The sequence below is a fragment of the Canis aureus genome, chromosome 9 (genome assembly GCF_053574225.1).
Source record: "Canis aureus isolate CA01 chromosome 9, VMU_Caureus_v.1.0, whole genome shotgun sequence".
NCBI classification, from domain to species: Eukaryota; Metazoa; Chordata; class Mammalia; order Carnivora; family Canidae; genus Canis; species Canis aureus.
This window is the reverse complement of record NC_135619.1, coordinates 26955365-26979321: the sequence shown is the minus strand read 5'-3', so window position 1 is coordinate 26979321 and position 23957 is coordinate 26955365. Positions and strand designations below refer to the sequence as shown.

The 23957-nt window shown below is 33.4% G+C and overlaps 1 long non-coding RNA gene across 1 annotated transcript; it reads right to left on the bottom strand.

Annotated features, from left to right (window-relative positions):
* Window positions 1-4159: 4159 nt before the first annotated feature.
* LOC144320075 (uncharacterized) lies at window positions 4160-20630 on the bottom strand. Its single transcript, XR_013385658.1, has 3 exons — window positions 20023-20630; window positions 10714-10767; window positions 4160-4847 (listed from the first exon to the last, which is right to left on the bottom strand). It is a non-coding gene; the product is annotated as an uncharacterized LOC144320075 (long non-coding RNA).
* Between the last annotated feature and the right edge of the window lie 3327 nt (window positions 20631-23957).

The following is a 23957-nucleotide window of genomic DNA, read 5'->3' as shown; positions in this document are numbered from 1 at the left end:
CCAAAATCAAGAGTTAGACACTTAACTAAACCATCGAGGTGTCCCACTACTCAGAATTTTATCGTGTGGTTTTTATGACCTGTTGTCCACATCCTACTTTCTGTATTTAGCACACAAATATTCAATCAAAACATAGTTACTACCAAACATGCCCTTTAGCCATTTATATGGTTCAACGGAACCACATAGCTATTTCCTCTTTCACATTTATAAAGACATCCATCTAATAATCTGGTCCACTTTAGAAGTAGAGGTAAGAATGATCAAGATGGAATGTAATACAAAATGTCCTTTCTGGGATCCCTGGGTGGCGCAGCGGTTTGGCGCCTGCCTTTGGCCCAGGGCGCGATCCTGGAGACCCGGGATCGAATCCCACATCGGGCTCCCGGTGCATGGAGCCTGCTTCTCCCTCTGCCTATGTCTCTGCCTCTCTCTCTCTCTCTCTCTCTCTCTCTCTTTCTCTGTGACTATCATAAATAAATGAAAATTTAAAAAAAATGTCCTTTCTCTTCAGCTTGGAAATTACAAAAATTACTTGAAGATTGTTGTGTTTGATGTTCAGAAATTCACTTTGTACAAAACTTTAGGAATTTCCTCTTAAATTAACCATTTTTTTCATGGCATACTTGATTTATATCTTCCCTATAACTTTCTTTCTAGGAATGAAATAGAATATGAAGGATGCAAAGCATCAGTTTAGGGAGAGCTGACATTCCTCAAAATTAGTTTATTTTTTAAAAAAACATCTACATTTGAAAAGAAAGAGAACAAGTGAAAACATGAAGTATATTCTTAACCAGGCAAGGAAATATTAAAAGATCACAAAGGCAAAATAGATAAAGATTCTGACATGGAAGAAACTGGCTAAAAAGTGATGCATGGTAATTGAATGTGGAACAATACTTTCTCTTGATTACTTCTCTCTTGGTCAAACTTGCTTGTTTTTCTTGGAATTTATTTTTATTTCTAAGTAACTAAGAATCAGGATATGTTTCTCCTTAATCTTACTCCTATAAGAAATAACATTTTTAGCCAGCGTAGTTCCTGGCTAAAATACCCAGTCAGTACCTGTAAAGATAATGTAAAATATAAATATTTGTATTTTATGGTCATGACCATATATATCATGGTCATATATCATATATCATGGTCTCTGCCCTGATTCCTGGCACAGAGCTACTAAAACCCTTATAAATTCCTAAGTGATAAGAACTCTAGGACCATCTCTTGTTCTAATATTTGGTCGTCGACCCTGTTGTTGAGACAGGGCTCATAAACTCTTGTAAACTCCTACATGATAAGAACACCAGGAGCATTTTATTCTAATGAGATGACTTTAGGCTGTGGAATGGCTCCTAGATGAGGAATGGTCAACATTAAGACAAAGCCATGATTAGAAGCTTGGCATTTCAGCTCTAATCGCCATTCTCCAGAGAGGGAAGAGGGGCTGGAGATGGAGTTAATAATTGATCATGCGTATATGAGAAAGCCTTGATAAAAATCTCTACAGGATTCAGAGAACTTCCAGGCTGGTGAGCACACCCACGTGCTGGGAGAGTGATGCACCTCAGTTCCACGGGGATAGAAGCTCCTGTGCTTGGGACCCTCCCAGACCTCTCCCTAGGAATCTCTTTATCTGACTGTTCATTTGTATCCTGTATTATATATTCTTCACAAACTAGTAAACTTAAGTGTTTTCCTGGGCTTTATGAGCCATCTAACAAATTAATTGAACCTGAGAAGGAGGTTTAGGGAACCTCTGATTTATAGCTATTTGGTCAGAAACAAAAGTGATAACCTGGGCTTGTGACTGGTGTCTGAAGTGTGTGTGTGTGGCAGGAGGTATGTGGGGGAGGGCACACTTAGTGACAGGAGAGAACCTTTTGCTTGTGGGATCTGATGTTATTTCCAGGTAGATAGTATCAAAATTGAGTTCAAGTGTAGGACACCCAGCTGGAGTCCGACAGTTGCTTGTTGATGCAGAAAAAACTTTCATGCATTTAGTGACCAAAGTGTCAGAAGTGAAGTGGTCTCTGTGAAAGCAAAAGTGACACACAAGATGAAAAAACACACAGTAAGAAAGAACTGTTTTTTTCCCTTCATAGGAAAGAAAAAAAACTGAGAGTTTTTGCTCTGCAATACCATGATAACAAAAGGAATAAAATGGGCTACACTAAATGCTTTCCATTTTTTAAGTAATATTTTTTTCTTTTTAACTCTTGCTTTAACTATTATATTATCATTAATCTTATTCCATATGTAATTTATCATCATGCCTTTATAGCTAACAATTTCTTAAAGCATAGCAATGATCAAAGTTCATTGTCAAAAGGCAGTGTGTGTGTGTGTGTGTGTGCGTGTGTGTGCGTGTGTATGTATGAAGAAATGAGAAAAGGATGACACAGATGACCCAATGACGGCTTTTTGAATGAAGGATGAGGCTGGAGCAGAAACTTTGGGAATGAAAGGAAAATGTAAAGCAGCAAGTGCAAAGAGATTTGAAGGGGTATGGTGGTACCTTAAGTAAAGGATATGAAGCAGATTTCAGTTAGATACAAGTGAGTGAGTTCAGGGGGAAACTGCATATGAAACCAAGAGAGATTCCCTAAGGTATGGTAAATCACTTTTAATTAAGTGGACTTAAAATGGGTGGGAAGAAACTATTACAGGCACCATGCTACTTTGGACATTTTATAAGCCATTAAATAATTCAACTCAACAAACATCCTATGAACGCCTATTAAGTACTCTGCTGGGCAAGGACACAGGGATAAATGAAGCATGCTTCTTATGCTTGAGGAATTTATAGCTTACTATGGAGAAATAGACATATACGCAGATAGTGAATACATGACGTAATTTGACAAATTCTATATTTCAGATAAAGTGCAGAGAATAGCCTGATTTGCTTCTTTTGTTTCTGCTGAGATAAAGATGGAAAGCTTAAAGCATGATGTTGAATGTGAGTTGGATCTTCAAGGATGGGTTTCATTTTGGCACTGGAGATGAAAAAAAGAGTACTCTAAATTAAAGATATATAGCTAAGACAAGTGGTCAAGATCTAACTGGATCAAGTACAGTACTTAGCTCTGTGAGTGTTGGTGAAGAGTTTATTGCAATTATGCAAACATGATAGAAGGAGGGGATTGGGACTAGATTATTTTGTTTTATTCTATTGGTCATAAAAACTAAGAAAGCCTTTTGACTTAGAGTATGACTTTGATCATAGGTATGCTTTAAGAAATTATTAGCTATAAAGGGATGATGATAAATTCTATGTGGAACAAGATTAATCATAAGTTAATACAATAGTTCAAGCAAGAGTTAATAAGAAAAATATTATGTAAAAATGGAAAGCATTGACTTTAAGAGAATGCAGAATTGATTGAGAATTGAACATATATGTTGAACTGAAGTGAATAAACAGATATACATACATTTGGACTAAGAGAAAGAGAAAGTGACTCAATATGTATAACTTGAGTGGCTCAAAGATGTAGTACTCACTCTTAGACATGGATTACTTCAATTTACTATTTTTAGATGTATATAAATATGCCTTTGTGGTTCCCAGAAATAATATATTTTCCAATTCCCATGGGAGAATATTCTGCAAAATATTTTAACATAGTCTGTGTTGACTTTACATAGGCTTTATACAATACTTCAAATACAAGGAATTTTCTTTCCTTGAAAGGAGATGGATGTATTTTAAACTTCATTTATTTTTAAGATTTTATTTATTTATTCATGAGCGACACAGAGAGACAGAGGCAGAGACACAGGCAGAGGGAGAAGCAGGCTCCAGGCAGGGAGCCCGAATGGGACTCGATCCTGGGTCTCCAGGATCACGCTCTGAGCCGAAGGCAGGCGCTCAACCGCTGAGCCATCCAGATGTCCCTATTTTAAACTCTAATACAGGTTTACTTAAAAAATCACAGATATGTTGGGATCCCTTCATATTATGAAATGATATGAGACATAAAACTATTTTTTGTTAAAGATCAGAAGAATATCTAAATATCCTCTGAGTATTTCTTAACCCAACTATACATACCAAGCGATGTGGCAAATTGAAATACTTAATTAAAGACTTCATATATATTTGCTTCAGATGTATGTGATTGAGAAAAAACATTTGCCATAGCTGTGGGTTAAATTTACTTGCATTTTTATTTCATGGCTTTTATGCAGGCCTCTTCATGAATAAAATACTTTCTTGTGGTTAAGCAATGTAGTGTAGTTTGGACAACATGTATCTCATCAAGATCCAGGCATGGAAAAATAGAACAAAAGGGGGCAAAGCCTTGAATAACTCCCAGCAGATAGGTATTGATTGCTGGAGAGCCATTGAACAACATGCCAAGCAGCAAAATAAGTGCTCTTACAGCTCAGTCATATGCAAGGCTGAAATACAAAATCCAAAACAGAAGTTGCTTCAAGCAATGGAGCCTGAGTGTAGGCAGATGACATTCTTACTGCAGTGCTATCATTGGCCCTGTTAGAACATGGAAGCTAAAAGGTATTGGTATATCTAAGACAAAATCTCTCTCACATGCATGAAAAAAGATAAAGATAAGCAGGCCACCTCTGAGAGAAGTGACAGTTGCTTTCTCTTGACCTGTGCTCTGAAGTCCTGGAGGTTGTTGGAGGTGCAGAAACAGCTCCAGGTGGCATAGGTACCAGGCAAAGGGGTGAAAAGTCTACTAAAGCCCTTTTCTCTTCCATGAAACTCTGACATCTTTGTATTTGGTTTCTCTAAAGATTTTGTTTGAAGAAAGGCTTGAGAGGCAATCTGTTGTTGTTTCTTCGAGATCACTGGTTTCAACTGGACAATGCTGGGAAACCTAATTCAAAATATTAAAATGTAAAGGAGCAATATTTTCTCACCTCTACAGTTTATATAACTGGGAATTTTTTGGAGAGAAAAATTAAGAAGACTCAAAGAAACAGTCATTCCTGACTTCTTTGTAGTATATTGTACCTCTTCAATGTTTAAAATTTTGCACAAAAGAAGAAAAAAGTTATTAACTTGCAGAGTTTCTCTTTCCCCCCTTAAAGTATAAAATGATATTCAGAATTACAAAAATAAATGTGAAACACTTGATATTTGTTTCTTTATCAAAAGTAAGCAATAGAATCTTGTCAGTTTTTACCCCATGAAAACTTTCAGGATCCTCTTTGTCAATTACAATTTTTAGAAGTCTCAGTACAGAGGAAAATTAAAATGAGATATTCTTTGTATAGTTGTTTAATTCTTAAATTAAGCTTATACATGACTGGTGAGTTAAAAATAATAACAATTAAACAAACAAAGAAAAGTTTAGGCTTCTACCAAGTCATGATTCTCCAAAGCGCGGGGGTACTCTCTCTCTGGTGCAAAATTGAGCTGACATACTTTCATTAAATATAATAATTTCCCTAAATTAAAAAAAAAAAGTTTTTTGCAGTTCCAAATTGCTTTCCTGGGTGTTTTCATCTTGAGAACAGCAGGTGAATATGAACAAGTTCAAGCCTATTTTTATTTTCCAGTAAATCCCAAATGCCTTAGCTTTGCAAGCTAATAGCATCCAAAAAAACATGCTGATCTTGGCAGGAAGGAGAGTCCTGAGAGAGACCAGGCTGAGTGAAAGAAAACAGCTCTGGGTTTTTACGAGAAAATTTAAAAGCAATCAATGTAAATATGAAAACTTTAAGGTTCATATCTTCCTAACTCCAAAATTTGAAAGAATATGTTCTAAATGAATTAACCTGAATTTCTTTTTAACCTAGATCAAAATACACTTCAGAGTAAAACTAGTTGAAGTGATATAACAACAAACACCAGGCACACACAGTACCATGAAGAAAGAAATAAAATATGGTCATTGAAAACAATATATATATATATATATATATATATAGATTTCAATATATATATCAATAAAATCATATATATCTATATATATCAATAAAATATGGTCAATATATATTGATTTCAATATATATATATATATCAAAAATCAAAGCAGACTAATTGTGAAACTATAGAAATAATGCAAAATCATTCTTTACTGTGACATTGACAGTCAAATTTCTGGAATCATACTACTTTGTGAAGAAAAGTTGAGAATGTCTTGCTTGGGGTCTGTAATATCAAGAAAATGGTCTCCCATAAAAAAATATTTATTTTATGCTTCTTTGGTTTTATGTTCCTAAAAAGTAACTCTCATTGTGAATGAACACTCTTCCCTCATTTCGATGTGTGGTTGTTCAATTATTTCAGTGCCAGAAAATTTCTTGTAATTACAATATAAATAATAGATTTTTAGAATGAACCTAATTTCCCATTGGAGTATTGAATGAATGATTGATATCGCTAACTTGTGCCTCATACGTAGCTTAGAGCCCTGAAATTCTATGTTCTTGCTATACTAGGAATAATTCCTCTATTTAAAAAACACACATTACTCTTAAGTGGCTAGGGAAATATATACTTTATATACTTTTAAATGCATAGCAGGGAACCATTCAAAAGAAACTCCTTTACCTTTTGACAAAGATGACAATGCTGATAATAAAAATGAAATTTCTCTTTAGAAGAGCCATATGGACTCTTGAAATAGATATGTCTTTAATACAATGTGCATAGTTGGAGTCAGTCAAATTACAAATGTCCATAAAAGCCATGATAAAGCAAATTCTGCACCAAAAGGCAGATACAACATGGAGATATTTCAAATGAGACAATGAATCTCTTCTCTTCAACTCTATTTGGGGTATATTTCAGGTTGTAAAGAAAGGTGGAGACTTCAGCTCATAGCTCATGTTTCAGAAGCTGAAGTCTTAGCTCTGTTGGTAGACAACTTGGGGCTGATCCTTAACCTTTCGGACAGATGATAGGAGAATAAGCAGTGAACATAGTAGAATGTCCTCAGATGCCAGGGAAGTATAAGAGCTCAGGACACTGCTCCAAACAGAAGTTACATTTTTATTGTTATCATATGTTTTTCAAAAATAAATGAACAAATGAACCTCTGTTTGTATAGTTCCATGTACATATTCAGAAATTTGCTAAATATGTACTATTCCTGCCATCTGTAATGAAGCCTTAATGTTTATAAAGGGACTATTCATAGCACAGCAAAGGAAAAATATTTGAATGTAACAAACTACATATGAAGTAAAAATCAGTAATAGCAATCATTCATTCAATAGCCCAATGGGAAATTAAGTTTACTCTAAAATTTTTATTTATTATTATTGCTTAGGCTGTACCTTCAAGAGAATTTCTGGAGAAGTTGCAAAGGAAATTTATTGCACCCAAATAATTTCACAAGCAATGAGTCCATAAGAGCTTGTAGAGATAAAAAAAAAAAAAACATAATATTTGCTTTCTGGATTTATGCTTTTTAGGCTTTTGGGACTCTCAGATTGATATTTGCAAATACTTGTAGATATTCAGTTATAGAACTCAAGATTCAGTTCGATGATCAGTTAACAAACATAATTGAATGTCAGAAACGTGCCTGGGATGCTGAAAGGCACTGTAATACACTGGTGAGTTGGATAGGCTTGGAACCCTATGTAGTTTACAAGCTAGTAGTGAAGGCAGGATAGTGAACATAGAATTTGAGAAAAGTCCTTCAAGCTTTAAAATAATTATACATCATAAAATTTCTTTTATGAATCATAAAACCTTTAGTCATTGAAAAAAATCCCCTGAAAAATTAATCAAAGTCTTAAATTCACTGTTAGCATAATAAAAATAACAGAATTGCAAGGCCTGCTTCATCTGGGAAATATAAAAAGGCATCTCTGAGGCCCTGACATTTATGGTGGGACTAGAAAGAGAGAGAGAAAGATGTGGATTAGTTGTATTCATTTGTATGTTAGATGGTGAGGCCCCAAGCATAGATGAGATTGCCCAGTAATAATATTCAACATGAAGGGGAAAGGGGTGGGGGGGGCAGCTAATAACAGAATACCAAGTACTTTGGGAAAAAAGTGAGTACAGAACTAATGGTATCACCAAATTTAACTAAGATAAAAGCTGAAAGGAGACAACGGGATTTTATGAAAGGAGAATGAAAAATCATCCTAACAGCACTGAATAGGAAAGTATTGAAAAAGAGATGCTAATTATGGATGGCAGTGGATTGAGGAGATGAGAAAGATAAGATGGTGAGTATCACCATTCTTTCCACAAACTGATTCTAATGATTACAATGGTGGTGCTAGTAGTAGTAGAAAAAGAAATATTGACAAAATCTTATTCTAGTGCTTAATAGAGAACAAACTCTTTAATCTAATTTACATATGTTAATTTATTTAATCCTCAAAGATGTAGTTTGTTCACACATGAGAAAATTAAGGCATAGAAAGTTTAAGCAATTTGCCCAAATGTCATAAAGCTAGTAAATGAAGAGCCAGGAATTTTATCTGGGCAGTCTGAATCCACAGTCTATGTTCTTAACCTCTAGGCTAGTATAGAAAGAAATGTATGGAATAGTAGTTTATTGAATTCATCATATGGTAAACACCTTACATTTGGTATCTCAATTAGTATTCAAAAGAATACTACATGGAAGATAAAACTGATGTTTCCACTTTAGAGACAAGGAAACTAAAGTCTAGGAAAGCTAGATTTGTTAAATAGATGTGGGAGTTACATTAAGGTATGTCTAAGTTCTTTTTGACATATGAACAAGGCCAAGTTTGGGTTATATTTACACAAACACAACACACTCCCATATGTTTATTTTCTTTAGCATAATGTTTACTATTTATCTTTTCTAAGCTTTAGTTTCCTTTTTCTAACTGTGATTGCTATACAAGTACAAATTATGAATCTCTGAAGGGACATTAAATCTTTTAGTACCATCATATGTTGATCACTCCTGGAAAGTGCAAAACCATTATGGATGTGCAATAGTTTTATTATCAAACATGCAAAAGCAAGCCAACATAAATGATGCAATGGATATAATGAGTATGTAACACACTCCTGAGCATATGACCATGAGGTATTACCTAGTGCAGTATTTTTAAATTGGGTGATAATAAAACCTTAGAGAATTCTATTCCTTCCTTATAATTTTGAAATGAAACATAATAATTAGGGAAATTACCATAAATTTCCAAATGGAATTTACTTTATTCTTTCAGAGCCAATCATCAGTGATAAAAATGTAAGAAAAGAAATTGATTTATATAGAATTTAGTTTCAATAGAAGAACCTTTAGTCATTGAAAAAAATCCCCTGAAAAATTAATCAAAGTCTTAAATTCAGTGTTAGCATCTAAATAATTTGCTTTGACATGAAATTTTACACGGCTTTTTGAGTAACCTATAAATTAATATGTATTTCTACATAGACAACAAGAGAGACAATACAGTATATTTGTCAAACACAAACATGCTAGTGATAGTTAATTTGTCAAATGAGTAGTTTGACAATGTCATTGATTTCAGGTCAGTGGAGGTGGCATCCTTTGTGAGAACATATGGACAAATGCTTAAGCATAGAAACTATAGTGCTGAGCAAAAGGTGCGTATTTGTCCTAGAGGTTTTATTTATTTATAGGGAGAGGAGAGTACAAAAACACATGCTCCAAGAACTCCTGAGGTCCCAACATTTCTTAAGCAATTATTCATTTTTGGTTCCTCCCAGCTATTAACCCGCAAGTTAAGTATACAATATAGAGTCATTACAAGGAACAGGGTGGATATTGTAGAATATTTCACCTCTGTTTTCCAGATAAACAAGGTGAAATAGTATAGAGTTAAATTGGAAAATGTCAATAATGGTGAGCTAGACAACATAACTTCTTCAAAACAAGATATAGTAAAATGTTGTCAGACTCAATAGTTTACAGTGGAAATGGCATGGGCTTTCACTCTGATATTTTGCAGTTGTCTACTCTCAGCTAGGAAAGCTTTTTGAGTCTCAAAAACTCAGCTTTCTTATCAGTGAAATGCGGTAGCAATTACTGTCAGAATTATTTTGAGATTTATGATTTTGGTAAAAACTTAGTATTGAATTTTAAATATTAAATGTTCAGGGCACCTGCTATTGTATTTTAACCTAGTAGTTTAATGATTTTAATGTTACAATTTTTCATTTATATATAGACATGTTTAAATGTATTCCCATACTAGACATAGAACATTAGAATCCATTTTTAACCACTGTTTAGGATTTTGAGTTGACTTTTAAACAATGACTGTTTATATTTTGAAATAATTTAAGACTCAGAAGATATTTCAAAAATAATACAAGTTCCAATGTACCCTTCAATCAGCTTCCCCAGTGTAATGTCTTCCACAGTCAGTACATTGTCATAACCAAGAAATTGATGTTACAATATTATTAACTCAGGTACCTTTGAGTTTGCTTTTAAAATGAATCAGTTTCTATGTTGGCAAATTGAACTCCAATAAAAAATATAATTAATAAATAAATAAATAAATAAATAAATAAATAAAATCAGTTTCTGTATTATTCTGCACTAATATGATATATGCCAAATGCATGATCAACTATATAAGTCAGGTTATCAACCAGGTTAATATATTTAAAGCAATTATAACCAAGGTGCAGTATGTATTAAACCTAGGGTTTGGAGGAATCATCTAATCTGTCAGGAGCCAAAAAACGTATACATTTTAACACTATTTAGGTGTTTCCATTCTAATATATGATGCTTGGTATCAAATCTCTGCTGTACTTACCAGTTGTATAACTTGGGTAGCTCTTTTAACTTCCTTTTGCCTTATTTTCCTTATCTGTGAAAAGGAGATCAAAATAACATATTGTTGTGATGGCAAAATTAATTGATATAAGAATACTGGTAATTTACCTATTGTCTTTCAACTCCAGTTTTACTAATTCTATCCTCTGTAATGCTGAGACAAGAACTCTGCAAGGTACATTTCTTGAACTTTCATGCCCAAGAAAAGGAAAACACACCCACACCTACTGTGTTTCACAAATGGAAGGCACAGAAAGGAGATCAGAAAGTGGAAATGTGGCACTTCTTCTAAGATGTCTTCTTAGAAGACATGAACACATGAAGCCATGTGATTTCATATTGGACTCTTCTACTCTTGTCACTGTGTCATTGCACTATGACTGTTTTTAAGTCCTGGTCAGTATCACTTCATCAGCCAACTTACAGCAGCTTTATCTTTCATTGTATCTCTTTGTTAATCAGAATGAGACTTTGCTCATGTCTCCTCTCCCAGAGTGTAACATAGCCTCACAATGAGGATCTGATGGGTCACATCTTTTTCTCTGGTGTCTGTGCTCCTTGATAATGAAAAAATAGGACTCTGGTAATCTCCAAACCTAAAGTGGTTGCCTTGCATGGAGAAAATTGTTTTCCCCAAGATATATCCCCATCATCTCTCATTGCCTTCAGATGTATAGCTGGGATTGGATCCCATCATGTTCTAGGAAGGACAAGTGTAACATTTGATTTAGAAGGAAGTATCTTACACCCCAGAAGAATTGTACAACTTTATAAGTTTTTATATGCAGAATCTGAAAAATACATGTGGGAATGTTAGGTCATGCAGGAATGAATATACCTTTGATTTACCTAATTTATAGATTTAAAGACATGTGAACAGAGATTATGGATTTAATGTATTGGTTTGAACAATTTTCTTAAATGTTTGACAGAAACCATGGGTCAAAGGGGCCTAATATTAATAAGGTTAAGATGCCAACACTTCTCTGGCACGCTAAAGAGGGGATAATCCAAAGGCTTAAAAAATGAAAATGTAGAATTGGATTTTATCACATGCACTCTATAGATTTACTATATACCATATACTCTGAGGGAAACCAGGAACTTTCCCTTCAGTATAGCAGTAGGAAACAAGGATGCACAAGCATCCTTGAAAAGCTCTGTGGCTCTTCTAAGTTGAGGATATGGTAAGAGTTGTTATCATTGAGATGAGTTCCTTGGTTTCAACCATGATATTGGGACCCCAACTGATAAAATATGCAAAACATCTAGTAGAATATCTCTCATAAAGCAAGTGATTTATAAATGTTAACTAACATTAATCTTATATTCTTTGTCCCCAGATGAAGAATATTACCTTCCATTATGCTTGCATGATCGCTATTGTGGCCCAGTAGTAGTACCAATAATAAAGATATTACATTGGATATATTATGAACTTTATGTAAATTAAATTATACATGTATAGATTAACATTTCTGGTTGAAAAATCAGAAATATTTTTTGACAACTTTAGGTAAAAGAACTGAGTATTCAACTACATGTCTTCTCTTCTACATTTTGTCAAAGTAATAGATATTCAACTGGCAATCACTTATATGACTAGTTGAATTTCTTCCCTTGATTAATGGACAAAAGACCTCTATTGTGTTCATCTATATGAATTGTTACAATGGGGGCATCCTGAAAATGTGTGAAGACATTTTGGTGCATACAGTAATGGAGGTGAGGTACTTACAACTGGCATTTAGTGGGCAGGAGCTAGCAATGTTATACATTCTCCACAGCAGAGTACGGTCTTCTTTCTAGCATTATTTTAAAATATACTGTCATAACTATACATCATTAACTCTTTTTAAATAAAGGATTGCAGAGGAAATTTTCATAAAGAGGAACATTAATAAATCCTACCGAAAATATTTAACAGAGAAATGTAAGTTTGCTTTAACACACTTAGAACCAAGTGTTTTAAATTTGTATGACACATAAAATCCAGAGAAATCTTTGAATTTAATTAATTTTATTGTAAAATATAGTATTTATAGCCTATTTATTTTTAGTTTATTTAGTACTTTGATAGAACATTATGATGAGAAGATTACATACTGAGATTATCTTTTAAAGTACATGCACTGGAGCTTTATATTTTAATCATAAAGGCAGATTATATTATTTATAGATTTCATTCAGACTAGTGAAAGGTGGTATTGGTGCAATTATACATGCACAAGTGCACATTTAATTTTATATTAACTTTTATAAGGCCCATATTTTGTCCTATGTGTAGGGTTAACAACTTTTCATTTATAACCTCTGTTTATTGTCATAGCTAACATTTTGAAATTGATATTTCTAGTTTTCATTTAGTTATGGTTCCTCAAGTATTGGTAATCAAACAGATATTTCAACATAACAAGTTCAAAACTGAAATCCTATACTTTCTCTTCAAACTGACCAGCTCAGTTAAGGAAACTCAGTGCTTCAAGAATGAATACACAAAAACAAAACATCAAAACCAACAAATCAAACATACAAAAACAAAATATAATAACAACACTTCAATCTATCCTTAACATCTGTCTTACTCTTATAACCCAATGGTAAGAAATGCTATTGACTCTGCTTTCAAAATATATTCAAAATATATCCAGAATAACTCTTCTCATCATCTCTACTCTACTTCAAGAGTCTTTCCCTCTCTTTCTCTCTCTCTCCTAAATTATTGCAATAAACTTATAACTGGTACCCTTGCTTCTACTCTTATCTCTGAATGTCTGTTTTCAATATGGCAGCTACATTTTTTTTTTAAAACACAAGTCAGATCATTACTTGTTCTACATCAAAATCATCCAGTGGTTCCCCCTTTTCTCTAGGGATAAAAGCAGAGTCCTTAATATAGTATATAAGGCCCTATATCATTAGCCATGTGATTTCATATTGGATTCTTCTACTCTTGTCACTTTGTCATTGCACTATGACTACACTGACCACACTTCACTATGACCACATTCTACAGTTCTTCACTCATACCTCAGGGCCTTTGAATTACTGTTTCATCTATCTGGAAGACTCCTCCCACAAGTATTACTTCTCACCTTCAAGTCTTTGTCAAGAGTTTGCTCGAATCTTTTCTTATCTTTGGCTTATGTTGACTACTCTGCTTACAAATTTAAAGGCATACTTTTCCCCATGGCATTCCTCACAGCACCAGCACGAGTAACCTAGGTCTTGTTTTATGCTTTTTTACCCCACAGTACATCCTTAAGTTTGTCAGAACAAAATTTGCACTGGGCAAAGTTCAATAGGTAAGAAAGACTTAATTTCAAGGCTACTGTAATAGGAGATGGGACCAGGATACTGTCTGAATGCCATTGGAACAAAGGGCTGAAAGTCTTTAAGAGCTGAGATGGAAAGGGTCATAGGCTATTTGTGTTTGTTAATTGACTTTATACTAAGGATAAGTCAAAATTCTTATATCTTTATGACAGGAGGTAGTTTTAGAACTTGAAGCAAAGTGTCCACTCAATATAGGTTCCTACCCTATCAGAGACATGAGAAGACAAGGGCATTATTTTCCTTGATGATTATGATGATGGTTCCCAGGTCCTTTAGAAAAATAGTCCTTTTCAAAAAAAAAAAAAAAAAAAGAAAAAGAAAAATAGTCCTTTTCAATTATAAAATTCCTCAGCTTTTATTTTTTAAAAATTCAGTTTATTATTTGTCTACACATCCCTTTAAATATTTTTTAAAGCTTTTATTTATTTATTCATGAGAGGCATAGAGAGAGAGAGAGAGGCAGAGACACAGGCAGAGGGAAAAGCAGGCTCCATGCAAGGAGCCCGATGCGGGACTCGATCCTGGGTCTCCAGGATCACGCCCTGGGCTGAAGGTGGCACTAAACTGCTGGGCCACCGGGACTGCACAATTCCCCAGCTTTTAAAAAGATTTACATCTCAAATGGGAATGTAAAGAATTTATGGTAAGTTTTCTAAAGTGAATACCCTAAGAAGGAAGGAGGAGTGGAATGTCTGCGTCTAGTCCATCTGGATTCAGAAAAGCCCTGAATGAGAAGTCAGTCAGGACTTAAAGGAAGAAAGAATCCTGTCTAAAGATTAGTCAAGCTGAGGGAAACAATAAGGCCACCTTGGTCAGGTTTATATGTATATTTTTTCCCTACCTAGAATATACATTCTGTGAGGGCAGGGTTTTGTGTTCACCTGTTTAAAAAAAAAAGTCCTGAAGAAAACTTCTCTTGGGACTAAGGTAATGATATAATTTGTTTGCTTTAACATGTCACAACACTTAAAGCAAGTAAAAAATTTGGTCATGAAAAGATATTCAGTTGGAAGACTAATGTTGCAAAGGATAAGGATAGGTTAAGTTTATAATAGTTGAAGATGAGACATGCATAAATACAAGGAGGTATGTTTTTTTTTTAATTCTTTTCAGCCTGTTTGGCCATCTGGTTCTCTGACCTGCATTTGTTTTCCATCATACCAGGAACTTAAAATGAGTTTAGAAGATATGTATTTCTTCTGCTGCTATAATATCTTTTTGTTCATTCCTTATACTTTTACAACTACAGACGATCTGAACACAGTGATATAGTGGTAGAAATGCTTTTATACATACTAGAAGATTTTATTAGTGCAACTGATATAAACAAATCTGAACATTGCAATTTTATTCTACAGTTGGGCCCTGTTTATGAGCTGTACAGAATGTGATACAAGACAAGCAGTGGCTATTTTGAAGTTGATACATAAACTGCGACTTAAACTTGTCTTTAAAAAAAGACCAGATATAAATTTTAAGGAAATTGTATATTCCCTCAAGATTCTTTTATTACTGAGTGGAAAAAAAAGACTTACCTAATGAAACTGAGCTACATGCAGTTCATAAGAAACTCAATATCAGGAAAGAAAGTATCATGTGGCCCAACTATTTTAGATTTTCTTTTGAAGTTCTGGTATTTAGATTTGCTTAGATTTTCTTTTGTCATCTTGGTATTATCATAAATATATAGATATTAACAAATAGGGTGAAAATAATAATTTATTAAATAAAGTATGTAGTGTCCATTTGCTCTTTTTATGAATTACAAAGGTCTATTGCATACATTTATATTTTGACAATGCCAACTGTCCTATGATTATTTGAGCTTAGAATATATGGAAAGCATTCATATTAACAGTATTGCACGTTTAATATGATACTTCAAAATTAAGGACTGGCAGGGAAACATGTATTACAATTTTGAAACAAATGACATTATTAAATATGAACAAATCTTAGTGAAAGTTCTTGGTATTTCACAAAAAAGAAAAATAAGGCCTCAAAACATTAAAAATAGTTTGTTTAAGGTCACATAACTAGTTAAAATGAAAAGGGACTAGAATAAAGATTTTCCAGTATGGTGCTAGGGTAGTTACTGCATAAAGCTCTTGATAAGTGCTGGAGTACATATCTTTGTGACTTAAAAAAGCTTATGTCAGTACTAACTTCATTTATTTTGTGCTCCATATTACTTTTAAAACCTCTCTCTGGTCCTCAAAAGGAGAGCATAATTTGTTGGGAGAGATTCATATTTCCATTGTCATCTAATATTATCTTTCTGAAATAAAACTATCCCTATTTTTCAAATCTTCAAATACTTATATTCAAAGTAGGCATATCCCAATTATTAGCAAGTGGCTAACCTAAAAGATTCTTTTTTAATTGGTCTTAATTCTTAATTGATTAGCTATAAATACTCAAAAGAGATTTCAATGAGAACTACACTTATTTCTCCTTGAGAAAGGAAGGATTACAACATAATTTGACATGCTATGAAATATTAATCAGCAAAGTAGCCTTTTTGCTCCTAAAAACAAAAAGAAGCTAAGGTGTGAATTCTGTAGTTTAGCTACAGAAATGAATTCCACATCCATTTTGAAATGTCTAATTTTAACTCCTTCTTAATTGTCTGGAACCCTTTAGAGAAAACCCTATGTGGGTTTTCTGAGTAAAAGACTCTTAAAATCACAAAATTGATTTGAAGTTCAGCAGCCAAGAAGATCTTCCCCTGATGCTTTTTGATTGTGCAAGCCACTCTTTAATCCACCACATTTTAAAAGGACAGACCCATGGAATATTTGAGAAATCTATATATTTTTTCCTATAAAAATTATTTTAGAAGTGATTTCTATTCTTTGTATTTTGAAAAACAAAATGATATCTAACAGGTGATAAGACATATGGAAACAAATTAAATAAAACTGTTGGAACTGAATGAATTTTTTATTAGATATATAAATCTTCTGTTCTTTTATTAAGTCCAGTAAAGATTTATTAAATTTTTCTTGATTTGAGAAATACTTCTGAATTGTAATAAAAAAGATGGATGGATTTTAATCCAGTTTTCATAATGATCCAATGGGTTGGTACAAAATTTTGATGTAGGAAATGTAGAGATATTATGAAAGAAGATTTATTTTTAAATTTTAATTTTTGAAAGTTATAATAGTTTCTTCAGTACATTCAATTGCCATCAGTCACTGAGTTTTCTCCTTAATATCTTTGTAGCAATGATTAATTTTTAATTCAGATGAATTATAAGGGACACATTTGTAAAAAAGTTTATCAAAAAACTTTCAAAAATGGAATCACTGGAAACACTGCATTATTGACATATATGTATATAATATATAAATAAGATGCAAATAATAAATAAAAATTTGCTACCTTTACTGTAATTATGTTTTTGAAGGCAGTTCTCAGTATACTACATGATATCCTCTTTATTTGGTCCATTTTATCCATTTTCAAGCCAAAATTCATTGTGTTTTTCATGTCTCTCATTTCTTTTACCTCATTGACATTGTATACAATGTGTGTGTGTGTGTGTGTGTGTATTCTGAAAAACAGAGTCACCTTTATAACTCAATTCTAGAAACAATAACGTACTATAGTATATACCAGTGGGGAGCAGAAAGCTTCTCTTCTCACCCTGGTTTCTATAGATTACCCAAATCACTAACATCCCAGATTCCATCTAAAGAAATCTCCTCTCCTCCCTAGTAGCTCACTAATTTAGTAATGTGGACTGAACTGGAACTGTCATCTTTTTCATTCATCTCCTTTCATTCATTCAACAAGTATAAGCTGAGAGTTTCCTCTATGTCAAACTTTCTTATAGGTCTTGTATCTATAGAACTAACCAAAGCAGACTATCCCTTCCCCTCACAAAGCTTACATTTTAGATACAAATGAAAGACAAGAAAAAACAAACAAACAAACAAACAAACAAAAAATATATATATGCCAAGTGGTAATAAGTGTGATGACATTTACTAAAGAAGCTAAAAGAATATGGGAAACTGTTACATATGATAGTCAAGAAAGGCTTCTCTGATAATGTGATTCTAGGGAACACTTATTAGAAGTGAATGGTTGAACAATGATATCCTCAGAATATGGTGGCTTATTTATGGCAAACAAGGAGGAAAAAGTCCCCACTGGAAATGTAAATTAGTAATCACTAGAGCACAAATGATTTTTAATAACATGAGCCTACATGAAATCATCCAAATAGACAATAAAAATAGAGAAGACATGAAAACTGCATCAAAGGTAAAAGGGGAACAAGTTGGTTTTGTATTTTGTTTTGTTTTTTAAGTTGTGGTCAGTGATCTAATGAAGAAGCAAGACAAAACTAATTTCCTGGATAAAATAATTGATTAAAGGATGGACATTTTAGTTTGGATTCCCTTGAAAGAAAAGCCTGAGGTAATGATTAAGTACAGATTGTTTACTTGGGAGGTGATCATGAAGCTAGAATGAGGAAATGGTAAAACTGAATCAGGAAAGATCAACATAAAAGGGCATTATTAATCTAGTCACCACTGTGAGAAACAAGGCCTTCTAAGAATTAACCGATGATGGTTAAGGCATTTATTCATCAGCTCTCATTCTCTATTGATGGAGGATTGCTCCCTGGAACACTGACTCTCCTAGCTTACCAAGCTGCACACGTCTATGGGTTCCTATGGCTTTGTGGAAGTTCCGAGAACAAAGGCAGAAAAAAATCTGGATTTTGCTCAAGGGGGAACGGTTCTAGAAAAAGTTAACCCATACAGAACAGTCTACTTTACCACAGATGAAATCAGATGTGGCCAAGGGAATTGGACATGGGGATAGGACATGTGGCCAAAATAATTTGCCAAGGTATCTGACTCAAAATAGACAACATTACTACTTTACCCCTGGTCACAGTGATGAATGTATGATTGGGGGCATGACCCAACTTTTGAGTCAGGTCTTTCTCTAATTTTGTTTCAATTTAGCCTGTAGGAAAACTTTGCTCTCTGGTTGTAGATTTGTGAGGATGTAAACCCTTGGCCACCTAAAGCCATTCTCCCAACATATGAGAAATATCATTGCTGTAGAAAAATATCAATAAAAAAGAAACAAATATGAGCTCAAGACAGTGCTTAAAGTTTTCTTATCTCATGATCTATTGGCTGAGGATATCAGTGCTGCCTTTATCCAGATGCTTCATAATGCTGGTTTTCTTTGGTCTCTGACCTTCTCTACTGTTCTTATAATACCTCTCATTTATGATTAACTTAGGTTGAGCTGTGTTTCTGTGATCAGCAATTAAAAGTCCTGACTTACACACAGATTTCTGTGTTGCATTACATTTAAAATGTTTTTCTACTTTCATTTTGATCTTTATCCCAATTTCTTAGCTACCCCTTCTTATTTAGTATCAATGTTGTGTTTTGATTATTTGTGTAATCCGTTTTATTTGCAAAATAAATTAGTTTCTGAACAAATTTACAAAATTAACTGTTTCCTTCATGACAATACTTTTATGGTAAAGCACCACAAAGCTAGCTCATGTATCGTATATAGCTTTATATTGAATCAATGAAAAACTAAATGTTTCATTCATAGGTGGTATTTCATTATAGATATCATATAAATTTATTATTATATAGATTGTAAGGTAGGTCTTGAATGCACACAACAGAGTTTAGTGATTGGGTGGTATAAACAACAACTCATAGCAGTCTCATAAATTAGACTGCATAATGTTAACGTTTCAAGTACTGGGGAAACAAGTGTATGGGAGACTTGATCCTGCCATGAAAAAAATACATTTTTCCCATGGGTAACCTGTTTGTGTAGTTGGATAAGCAAATTATTTCAAAGTAATGACTTCTGTTTTTCCAAACCAGAGTTATATGATAAATAGCTTTTCAGATAATTTTATTTATTATTCCTTTTTCTTGGAGTACTTACTTACCCTAGGTGACTTTTGATGAATCTAAATAACATGCCAGCTGCTGGATGATGTAGATGAGGGCATCATGGAACTTAGCTGGTAAGAGTGTGGTTTCTGGCATCAGACTGCCTAGGTTGGCAATGTATCGCCCCTATTTGTTAGTTGTTTTTTCTGGGGGGGGGCGGGGAAGGCTAGCTTCATACCCTCAATGGTATTTAGTTTATAGGAATGTGTGCGTATTTAATGAGCTAACATGTAAAACAGTGTCTTGGATGCAGTAAGTGGACAATAAATGTTTGCTATTATGTACTAATGATGGTGATTAATGATAATGGTAATCAAGAACATTTTAACTATTCTATATATCACACTGGCTCTGGGACTTTTGTTTACGAGACTTTTGGCAAGGATTCACTATTTCCTAAATCCTGTCCTTTTCTCTCTTTTGATTTACTCCTTTATTATGCTGTGTATCTTCTAGCAATTTATTAAGAAAAGATGTGTGGGTGGTAAATCTTTCTGAGAGTTGGTATGTCTAAAATGAGTTAATCTGTCTTCTCACTGAGTGGTTGTTTGCTGGTTTTAAATCCCTCTTCCCATATGCTTTTCTGGTGTATTGGAATTCCTGTATCAGGGTTCCACTGTGTTCCATGAGATTGTTCACTCAAGTTCCCATTTATCTCCCTTGTTACCAACTTTTCTGGTGAGAAGAAAGTTGGCCCATACCAAACTTCACTTGTCACTGTTTGGAACCTAAATTGGAGAAAGAAAAACATGGTGGTATATTCAGTGAACCTATCCTCTAGCACCTACACCACAACTGACACATGGTATAGAAATAGGGTTTCAACAAAGTGGCTCATGTCTTTCCCATAATTTGTGCACATCCCACATCTTGTACCTGGGATTTTCTGATGAGTGTTTTAAAATTCTCTTCCTTTATTGCTTGAAGTACTGAAATGCACCCAAACTGTTACTCATAGTTTACAATTGTGGGGGATTAAATTATGTTATTTCTGCAGAATTTCCAGACTGAATACTAGACTTGTTCTAAGCATAGCACAGATGATATAACCCTTTTTATTTCAGATAGTGATACTTTATAAACTTTTCTTATTTTTAAAGAAAATCTGGACTCTTCTAGGTGTGGATCTAATGAAGTGCTGCTGTAGGTTGGGATTTATTTACTTGAAAAGTGCTTCAATATCCTACCCAGGAAGGGGATATTTTCATTGCTACTGTGTATTCCATATATTAAATAATTTCTATGACATTGTTCTCTAAATATGGGTAGATTCCAGGAATAATGGGACTACTTTTAAAAGTAATGTAAAAAGAAGGAGCAGTTGCTCAGGCTTTCTAAAATGTTTTTGCCATTTGTTGATCACCTATTACAGATCACCCACAAAAATATTTGAGGATTATCTATATGCTGATTGAAAAAGTACCAGCAGGTGTAGAACCTTCAAGACTATTTTTGTTCAAATTTCTTGGGAAAGAAAAGAGCAACAATTGGTTAAATTTGACTGTGACTCAAAATATGTACGAGAGTACCACTGGGAGAAAATGTTGGAATGATGATTTTGGGGACACATTTTTTAATGAGATATCATTTACATGCAATAATTGTGTAAGTTTAAGATGTACAATATGCTGATTTGATACATTTATGTATTGCAATATGATTATCACTGTAGTTTTAGTCATCACTTCTTATCACAACACATGTATCATTGTATGCAAGTGACATGCAACAAGAAAATAATATGACAAAAAGGGGATTTATATACAATAGTGACAAAAATAGTCTGAGATTAACTTAAGCTAGGCTATTTACTCAGAGATAATTATAAAATACCAATGAAGGAAGTAAAAATAAGGACATGCATAAAGGTGGAAGTTTTGATTCTTGCTGAAATACTAACATAGTAAATAAAGATGACACCACTTCTAAGTTGATATATAGACAAGCCTGTTCTAATTAAGTCCCTGTGGGGTATTTCAATAAAATTTTCATCAAGGAAAGTAAACTGGAAAAGTCAGCAAAAGTTTTTCTTCAGAGTATTACGTTAGCCTTGCCTTTCAAAAAATTTGAAATATATTACAAACTTAATTTATCTAACATGTGTGGTATTGTATTTAAACAGAATAAGCAACAGTCTATATTTTCCAAAAACTTATGTTTCCAGATATTAATTCAAAGTTTTCTACTAAAATTAAATGAAGAACTAAAAGTAAACAAACAATGAGAAGGTTTCATTAAACCAATATTATCATCATTAAATGTAAGAATGAAGACAATGTGAAAGAGATATCATACCATGTGTCAATTATATATATTGAATGAATATATAATTTGTATGTTAAAAAGAGCTTATCAAAAACATTCTATAGCAGCTGGAGATGCATATAGTATTTTTTAATAAATCAGAAGGATGGTTATACATTATTATATTCTGGTAAAAATACATACAATAAAATATAATGAAAACAAGTACTGAAAAGAAAGCAAGAAAATGAAAAAAATATGTTACAAACATAACAGAATAACTATTATCCAAAATGTAAAAAATGTGTCCAAATGTGTTGGCATAAAGGACAAATTATATTTGAAAAGTAGAAAAAGAAGTGTTGGGATCCCTGGGTGGCGCAGCGGTTTGGCGCCTGCCTTTGGCCCAGGGCGTGACCCTGGAGACCCGGGATCGAATCCTACATCGGGCTCCCGGTGCATGGAGCCTGCTTCTCCCTCTGCCTGTGTCTCTGCCTCTCTCTCTCTCTCTCTCTCTCTCTGTGACTATCATAAATTAAAAAAAAAAAAAAAGAAAAAAAAAGGAAAAGAAGTGTTTAGTTGGAATGTACTAATTATTGTTTATATTTGTATTCCTGACTATACAGATATCCTACAATCTTCCAGAGTTAGAATTTCTATCATATGAGTGCTTTTATCCCCCCAAAATTAATGGAATGTTGTGTCACACTAGGTGCCCTAAATAAACTAATTGAATTGAGTAAATAAAGTGAAAAAGTCAGAATATAAATTATATTCATATCTTCATTAGCAATTCAAATTAAAAACATATGTGTATATATATATATATACATATATATATGATTAGGTAATCTTCTTTCAAGCAATGGAAAGTTACTCTGACAAATTTAAGTGAATAATGGATTATTTTTCTATATTCAGAGAAATATTTGTTTATTCAAAGGAAAAGCTGCTGACACAGGCTCAGCATAAGCAGAGTAATGCAGCTCAGGGGATCTAGGTGTCCAAAGTAAAGAATAATCTTACCAGAGTGTGCAGTTGTCAAGATGAATCAGCTGAAGTCATTTTTTAGACTTTAACTTAATGTTTAATATTTAGGAAAGAGCCAGTAGTAGGTATGTCTTCTAAGACCACATGAACTCAAAGTAGAAGACGAATTCTGCAAAACATCTGACTATTGCTAGAACAATGGGAAGGAAAATGGATAGCTCAAAGCAATAAAGGTCAAGTACGGATACCATTACAAACCTATTAAAATATAGAAGTAAATTATATAAAATTTAGTGTTGCGATATGGAAGAATAAGTGTACTTGTATGTTGATAGTAAATTGCCTTAGTCTTTTAGGAGAGCAAATTTATTATATGTAATACGAGCTATAAAATCACTCACATAGTTCACTAATAAAATGCTACTTGGAAAATGTACTCTAAGGAATTTATCCCCCACTGCCTCTGTCCCTTATTATATTAAAACATTCCTAGATGAGGTATTTATCACTGTAAATATTTTTAAAAAACACACTCAAATGGCCAATAAGATGTGAATAAATAACTTATGTATATTCTGCACTATATAAAATGTTAATTATTTAAACAGTGAAAGCCCCTCAAAAAAAAGAGGGCTCCAGCTTTATTATTTTATTTCCTTCTTTTAAACGATTGGTTGTATGTGTTTTTTTTTTTCTT